The 8,550-nt window shown below is 34.7% G+C and overlaps 1 pseudogene across 1 annotated transcript; it reads left to right on the top strand.

Annotated features, from left to right (window-relative positions):
* Positions 1 to 7,398: 7,398 nt before the first annotated feature.
* LOC308633484 (geranylgeranyl pyrophosphate synthase-like) lies at positions 7,399 to 8,290 on the top strand (annotated as a pseudogene). The gene has a single exon. The product of its transcript is annotated as a geranylgeranyl pyrophosphate synthase-like (transcript).
* Positions 8,291 to 8,550: the final 260 nt, after the last annotated feature.

Below are 8,550 nucleotides of genomic sequence, written 5' to 3'. Positions count from 1 at the left end.
AATAAATTATTGATGAGTTGGACCTTATTAAAATCAAAACTTTTATTCTGCAGAAGAAAGTCTCAAGAGAATTAGAAGATAGGCCATAAACTGAAAAAATATTTGTAAAAGATACAGCTGATAAAGAACGTTATACAAAGATGGAAATACAAATATTGAATGATATAACTTACATGTGGAATCTAAAATCAGAAAACTTAGAAAAACAGTATAATGGTGGTTTCTAGGGCTGGGGGTGGAGTTGGGAAAATATTGGTGAAAAAGTACAAATCTTCAGTTATAAGATGAATAAGTTATAAGAGCTAATGTACACCATAGTGCCTCTAGTTCATAATAATGTATTAAGTACTTGAAACTTGAAACTCACTAAGGGAATAGATCTTTTGTGTTCTCACTAGACACACACAAAATAACTATATCAGGTGATAATATTTTAGTTAGTTTTATTATGAGGATCATTAGACAAGACATATTTACATTGATACATCATGATGTGTACCTTAAGTGAGTACTATTTTTTTGTAAATGATAGCTTGGTAAAGCTGGAAAATTAAAATATATATATATATACAAAGAATTTCTAAAATTCAAAAAATTTTTAAATTTTTTTAAATCTTCCAAGGAATTTAACTCATGTCTCACTAAAGCATATTTATAAATAATAAATAAATATAAAAAAGAGCCTTATATCATATGGAATTGAGGAAACAAAAATTAAAACAATAACAAGTATCCCTTCATACAGAACACTGACTACACCAAATGCTGGTGAGAATGGGGAGTACTAGAAACTGTCATCCATTGGTGGTGGGAATGCAAAATAGTACAGCCACCTTGAAAGGCAGTTCGATAGTTTTTTAGAAAATTAAGTGTGTGTTCATCATACAATCCAGCAAGCAGGTCCCTAGGAGTTTAACCAAAGGGCTTGAAAATATGTCCGCACAAAAATTTCACATGGGTGTTTATAGCAATTTAATTGATTGACAAAACGTAGAAGCAACAAGATGTATTTCACTAGATGAGTGGATAAATAATCTGTATGTAGTATATTCAGACAGTGGAATTTTTCAGCACTAAAAAGAAATCAGCTGTCAAGCAACAAAAAGACATGAAGGAAACTTAAATGCATATTACAAAATGAAAGAAAATTTGAAAAGCTCTATACTGTATAATTTCAATTATATAACATTCTGAAATGATAAGTCTATGGAGACAATAAGAAGATCACTGGTTGCCACAGGCTGAGCACGGAGAGGGAGGAATAGGTGGAGCACAAAGGATTTTTGCATACTGAAAACATTCTGTAGGATACTGTCATAGTGAATACATGTCATTATATATTCAGCTAAATCCATAGATATACAATACCAAGAATGAATCCTAGTGAATTTTATGAGTTTTGAGTGATTATGATGTATCAAGATAGATGTATCAAGATAAATACAATAACAACTGTACCAATCTGTCAAGGATGTTGATGATGGGGAGACTATGCATATATTAGGGCAGGAGGAAGCTAGAAAATCTCTACCTTTCTCTTTCTTTTTTGCAAACTTAAAACTGCTAAAAATTTTAAATCCATAAATTAAAAAAGAGAGAGAACTATTCACAGGTTTCAAGTAGGGGCATGGCATAGTCTAATTATATTTTAGGAAGGCCAGTTTAGCTGCTGGTAGAGAGGGCATAGCACTAGAAGAAGTGAGAGGAAGCTGTTGAGAAGGTCCAAGAGTTAGGGTCTTTCTTTAGACTCCTTGTCCAGATTGCTTTGCTTTCTTGATTTGCAACTTCTGTCTATGAATATTTAACAAATATTGTATGAAACTACCTGCTATTTACAGAACTAAGCAACGTGGGACAGGTGAAGCAGTAGCTGCACCAATGAAAAGAAGAAACAAAGGGAAAATTATCAGTAGCAAAAGAAAAGCAACCTTTAGTACGTCTATGTAAAAAGAAAAAAAATAAATTCTATGAAGTTCATCAATGAATTAGGTTAGTAACCAGTACTGCTATCTTCAAAGGAATCAACAAAATAAGAACTTAAATTAGCTCTATTTGCTGACGATATGATTCTATACCTAGAAGATCCAAAAAAAAAACTCCACCAGAAAACTTCTAGAACTAGTAAATGAATTCAGCAAAGTAGGATATAAAACCAGCACCGATAAATCAAAGGTATATCAGTGACAAATCCTCTGAGAAGGAAATGAGGAAAACTACCCCATTCACAATATCCTAAAAAAAAAATAAGATACTTGGAAATCAACTTAACAAAAGAGGTGAAAGACCTATACAATGAAAATTACAGAACCTAAAGAGAGAAATCAAAGAAGACCGTAGAAGATGGAAACATCTACCTTACTCTTGGATAGGGAGAATTAATATTATCAAATGACCATACTACCAAAAGCACTATACAGATTTAATGCAATCAATTATGATCAAAATCCCAATGGCATTCCTCATAGAAATAGAAAAAGCAATCATGAAATTCATCTGGAAAAATAAGAGACCATAATAGCTAAAGCAATCCTTAGCAGGAAGAGTGAAGCAGGTGGTATCGCTATACCAGACCTTTAAACTATACTACAGAGCAATAGTAACAAAATAGTAACAGCCTGTTATTGGCACCAAAACAGGCTGGCAGACCAATGGTACAGAATAGAGGACACAGAGACTAACCCACAAAATTACAATTATCTTGTATTAGACAAAGGTGCCAAAACATGCACTGGAGAAAAGATAGCATCATCAATAAATGGTGCTGGGAAAACTGGAAATCCATATGCATCAAAATGAAATTAAATCCCTATCTCTCACCATGCACAAAACTCAACTCAAAGTGGATCAAGGACCTAGGAATTAAACCAGAGACTCTGTGTTTAATAGAAGAAAAAGCAGACCCTAATCTTCATCATGTGGGATTAGGCCCCAACTTCCTTAATAAGACTCCTATAGTGTAAGAATTAAAACCAAGAATCAATAAATGGGATGGAATCAAACTAAAAAGTTTCTTCTCAGTAAAAGAAACAATCTGAGAGGTTAATAGATAACCTACATCCTGGGAGCAAATTTTTACCCCTCACACATCAGATAGAGCACTAATATCTAGGATATATAAAATGTGATGTGTAACCGATGTGATTCTGCAATCTGTATTTGGGGTAAAAATGGGAGTTCATAACCCACTTGATTCTAATGTATGAAATATGATTTGTCAAGAGCTTTGTAATGTTGTGAACATCCAATAAAAAAAAAGAAAGAAAAAAAAAAGAACTCAAAAAGCTAAACACCAAAAAAACAAATAACCCAATCAACAAATGGGCCAAGGACTTGAAGAGATACTTCTCAGAAGAGGATATACAATCAATCAACAAATATATGAAAAAATGCTCATCATCTCTAGCAATCAGAGAAATGCAAATCAAAACTACTCTAAGATACCATCTCACTCCAGTCAGAATGGCAGCTATTATGAAGACAAACAACACTAAGTGTTGACAAGCATGTGGGGAAAAAGGTACACTCATACACTGCTGGTGGAACTGCAAATTGGTGCAGCAAATATGGAAAGAAGTATGGAGATTCATTGGAAAACTGGGAATGGACCCACCATTTGACCCAGTTATTCCTGTCCTCAGACTATACCCAAAGGACTTAAAAACAGCATACTACAGGGACACAGTCACATCAACATTTATAGCAGCACAATTCACAATAGCTAAACTGTGGAGCCAACCTAGATGTCTTTCAGTGGATGAATGGATTTAAAATGTGGCATATATACATAATGGAATTTTACTCAGCAATAAAAGAGAATAAAATCAGGGCATTTGCAGGTAAATGGATGGCGTTAGAGAAGATAATGCTAAGTGAAGTGAGCCAATCCCCAAAAAACAAATGCCTAATGTTTTCTCTGATATAAAGAGGTTGATTCATAGTGGGGTAAGGAGGGAAAGCCTAGGAGGAGTAGATGAATTCTAGATAGGGAAGAGGGATGGGAGGGAAAGGGAAGGGGCAGGGGATTAGAAAGGGTGATGGAATATGATAGACATCATTATCCAAAGTACATGTATGAAGACTTGAATTTGGTGTCAACATACTTTATATACAAACAGAGATATGAAAAATTGTGGTATATATGTGTATTAAGAATTGTAATCCTTTGTCTAATATAAGATAATTGTAAAAAAGGCATGAATTGGTATGAACATACTTTATATACAGAGATATGAAAAATTATGCTCTATATGTGTAATAAAAATTGTAATGCATTCCACTGCTGTCATGTATTTAAAAAAGTAAAATAATAAAAGATTTTTAAAAAGAACAAATGAGTAAAATAGAAGAAAAAAGAGTCACAGAAGTAAACAGCAATCCATAAGAGGAGCCAAAATCCAGAATTGCAATAATAGGCTTTCCTTAAAAACAGAGAGATCACATGGAAAAAAAGATGAAGTTGATTTAAGGTATGCTTCAATAACAGAGATTAACTATGAATCAAAGACTAATGGATTTGGCAATGATTTCTTGGATTGACATTAAGTTAAATACAGGCAAAAGAAGAAGAAAAAATCAATATGGATTAACTGGAAAACATGATTTGAGTTCCTAAGGTAGTCAAATTTATACAGAGAAAAAGTAGAACAGCAATTGCCAGTTGCTAAGAGGAGAATGGAATGGGAATTATTGTTTAGTAGTTGCAGAGTTCCAGTTCATAAAAATTATGAATAGTGGTGATGGGTTTACAACAATGTGAAAATATTTAAAACCACAGAATGATAATTTAAAAATTAATAAAATGGTAAATGTGGCATGTATTATTATAGCCTGATTTTTAAAAATAGAAAAACCAGAGAAAATAAATTACTTGCTATATTTTTGTGTAAAACCTCATCCAGTAACATTTCTTTGTTATTCTGCACCCTCAAGAAATACTAAAGCACAACTTGATCAATTTGAAGTTCAATTTTAACAAAAACTTTGTGGCCAGAATGGAGCCTTGTGGGAGCTGACTACATGCAAAGGGGGCTTTTTGCTTTGTCACTTACGAATCTCCCTTGCCCTTCAGAGGAAACCTGAATCTGTGCTCTTCTTTGAATGAAATTTTAAATGTAAGAGAATATGACAGAATAATTGGTTTATGAGATTATTCCATCAACTAAGCATCCTTCCTCCTCCATGGCCCTGTATGTCTGCAAATAAGCAAAATGCTTGAAACTACTTTAGTTTGGGGCTTTTGAAGCACCCTTTTACTGATGATCTTAGTTGAGGCTGCTATGACAAAGTACGTCGACTGGATAACTTATAAACAAAAGTAATCTATTTCTCATGATTCTGAAAGTTGAAAGTCTAAGATTAGGCTTCCAGCAGGGCTGGGTTCTGAATCACACATCTGGGCTACAGGGTGCCATCTTTTCTTTGTATCCTCACATAGCAGAAAGAGACCGAGAGTCTCTGGGATCTCTTTAATAACATGAGCACTCCAATCTCATGACCTAATCGCCACCCAATGTCCCCACTTTCTAATACTGTCATCTTGGGGGATTAGGTTTTCAATGTATGAATTTGGGAAAGGACAAACATTTAGTCCATTGCACTGACTAAATATAAAAGAAGTTACTCATCAAGTCAGGCTTTCTAGGACTATCAAAAATAACAAAAGAATCAAGAGAAGGGGAAAAGCTAATCAAGAATGACATTGGGAAGAAAAAATTTCATAAAACTTGGTAGTGCTTATGGACAAGGCTGGCTGCATAATCTGAAAGGCCCATTGCAAACTGAAATTAGGGACTCTTTGAAAAGTAGCAAAAAAAATGCCATTCAATATAGTAGAACACACAGTTTTTTTTAAATTTAATTTCTATCCCACTACTTGCCCTGGTGGTTTTTATTTGCTATTTAATGTTACTCTGAAAACTAATTAAAACTTTGAATTACTAGCACAAATTTTGTCATACATATTTCTGTTGCTTTAAATTCAAATATAAAGACATCTAACTTGAATGCAGAATCACCAAATTTAGGCAATCATCATCTTCTAGTTCACACATGGATATGCACCTGTTCTTACTAAAGGAAACACTGCATAAACCTAACCTAATCTTTCATTTCATCTCTTGCTACCTGCACATTCTACCAACTTTTTACGCTAGGCTACAAATTAGTAAGGAAGAATTGAAAGGCAAAGGAATATCTCATCATCTCATCATGTCATCATTTTCACCTATTTGGCAAATGCAAAGTAAGACAAGTAAAAAGGGAAATAAAGAGTTACCTGATAAGTCCTGTTTCTTAGAAATCCATTGCTTTGTTTTTTGGTTTTTGTTTTTTTGTTTTCATTCAAAGGAATTTCTGTTTTGTTTTTTATATACCATCATAGACTTTTCTACAATGCCACTGTTTGGGAGAACATGCTAACTATTTTAGCTTGATTGTATACCCATTCTGTTAATCATCAAAGTATGGAATGAGGTAAGTCCTACAGGACAAACAACCTGGTTTCTTTCATGAATAAATTGCAGGGAACCAAAAATGTCAAGATGTGGTTACCTGTAGATGAAAAAGAATTTAAACTGTCTGTCAACCAAATGTAATTAGCGAATCTTGCTGGATTCTGATTTAATCAAATCAGCTGGGGAAAAATGTATGTGAAAAATTTGAAAATTGATGGAATAATGTGATAATATTTGGAAATAACTGTTAATACTTTAGGTAACAGTAGAATATATATGCTTTCAGAAAACAAGGATCAACTTACAAAGACAAATACAAAAACACAGATATAATTATATAATGTCTGGAACCCAAAATAATCTTGTGGTGTACATCATATAAGACTATCATGAGTTCATAATAGCTGAAGTCCAGTACAAAGAACACATATCTGACCTATCGATGGTTCGCACCAGTGAACTTAGCCTATCAGAACCGAGAATTCATTCATTCTTAAGTTTTTCCCCAATGTAAGATATAGATTTTGGAGTAAGGTAGAAACACTGGTAGCTGAGAAGGGGAGAGAGATTTGGGGTTTTGTTGTTTGTTTTGTTTTTCTCTTGGTACCTGGCATTGAACTCAGGGGCCCACATCCCCAGCCTTTTTGTACTTTATTTAAAGACAGGGTTTCACTGAGTTGCTCAGGGCCTGGCTGAGTTGCTGAAGCTGTCTTTGAACTGGCGATCCTCCTGCCTCAGCCTCCTGAGCTGCTGGGATTACAGTCCTGTGCCACCACAGCAGGTGAGAGCAGAGAGTTTAGTGATGAAGTAGGAGAAGGGATTTATGAAGGCTCTGGGAAGAGTCTTGGTCTGAACTACGGAGTGCGATGCAGATGTTGAGTACTGCTGCCTAAGGCATAAAGTCGTGAAATCAACGTGGCATCATCAGCTTTGAAATTTAGAAACAATGGAGAAGACTCAAGAAACTGTCCAGAGAATTATTCTGGAGCCCTGCAGTGCTTACTTCAGTTACCAAGTAAACAAGTGAGAACCAAACTTTCACAGGCATTCAGTCATTGGCTGAAAGTTCCAGAAGACAAATTACAGATTAACATTGAAGTGTCAGAAATGTTGCATATGCCAGTTTACTCATTGAGGATCTCAAAGACAGGTCAAAACTCCAACGTGGCTTTCCAGTGGCACACAGCTTCTATGGAATTTCATCTGTCATCAATTCTGCCAAGTATGTATATTTCCTTGGCATAGAGAAAATCTTAACTCATCATCCAGAGGCAGTGAAACTTTTACCCCCCCCCCAGCTATTGGAACTCCATCAGGGACAAGGCCTGGATATGTACTGGAGGGATAATTACACTTGTCCCACTGAAGGAGAATATCAAGCTATGGTGCTGAAAAGACAGGTGGACTGCTGGGATTATTAGTAGGTCTCATGCAATTTTTCTCTGACTACAAATATTTAAAGCCATTATGTAATACACTTGGGTTCTTTTTAAAATTAGACATGATTATGCTGATCTGCACTCCAAAGAATACAGCGAAAACAAAAAAGGTTTTGTGAAGATCTAACAGAGGGAAAATTCTCATTCCTTATTATTCATGCTATTTGGTCAAGGCCTGAAAGCACCCAGGTGCAGAACATCTTATGGCTGCAGAAAACCCAGATATTAAAAAAAATATTATGTACATTATCTCAAGGATGTAAGTTCTTTTGAATATACTTGGAATACTCTCAAAGAGCTTGAATCTAACAAATTGAAGCACATGGTGGGAACACTGAGCTAGTGTCTCTAATAAAGCACTGAAGTAAGATGTTCAGTGAAGAAAATGAAAAATATTAAGCCATTCTTGATTGGGTCCAATAGCTTCTTTTAGTTGATTGGTTTTTCTTTTAGCCTATTATCTTTTCACAAATTTGGACCAAGCTTGAGTCCTCAAAAACTGAGTAAATAGAGATGGTGTGAGTGAAATTGTTTGAATGTAGAAACCCCTCCACATATGTAATATAAAGTTAAAAGAATGGAAAGGAATCATGTTTGTGTAGGTCTAATTAGAATGTTAGAAGTTGTTTTGGAAGGATATTGTGACCAACTCTGTCATA

Source organism: Spermophilus citellus (assembly GCF_964194105.1).
Source record: "Spermophilus citellus genome assembly, chromosome: 14".
In the NCBI taxonomy this organism is placed as follows: domain Eukaryota; kingdom Metazoa; phylum Chordata; class Mammalia; order Rodentia; family Sciuridae; genus Spermophilus; species Spermophilus citellus.
Note: the sequence above shows the minus strand (reverse complement) of the source record. Positions and strands in the feature narration are given on the sequence as shown.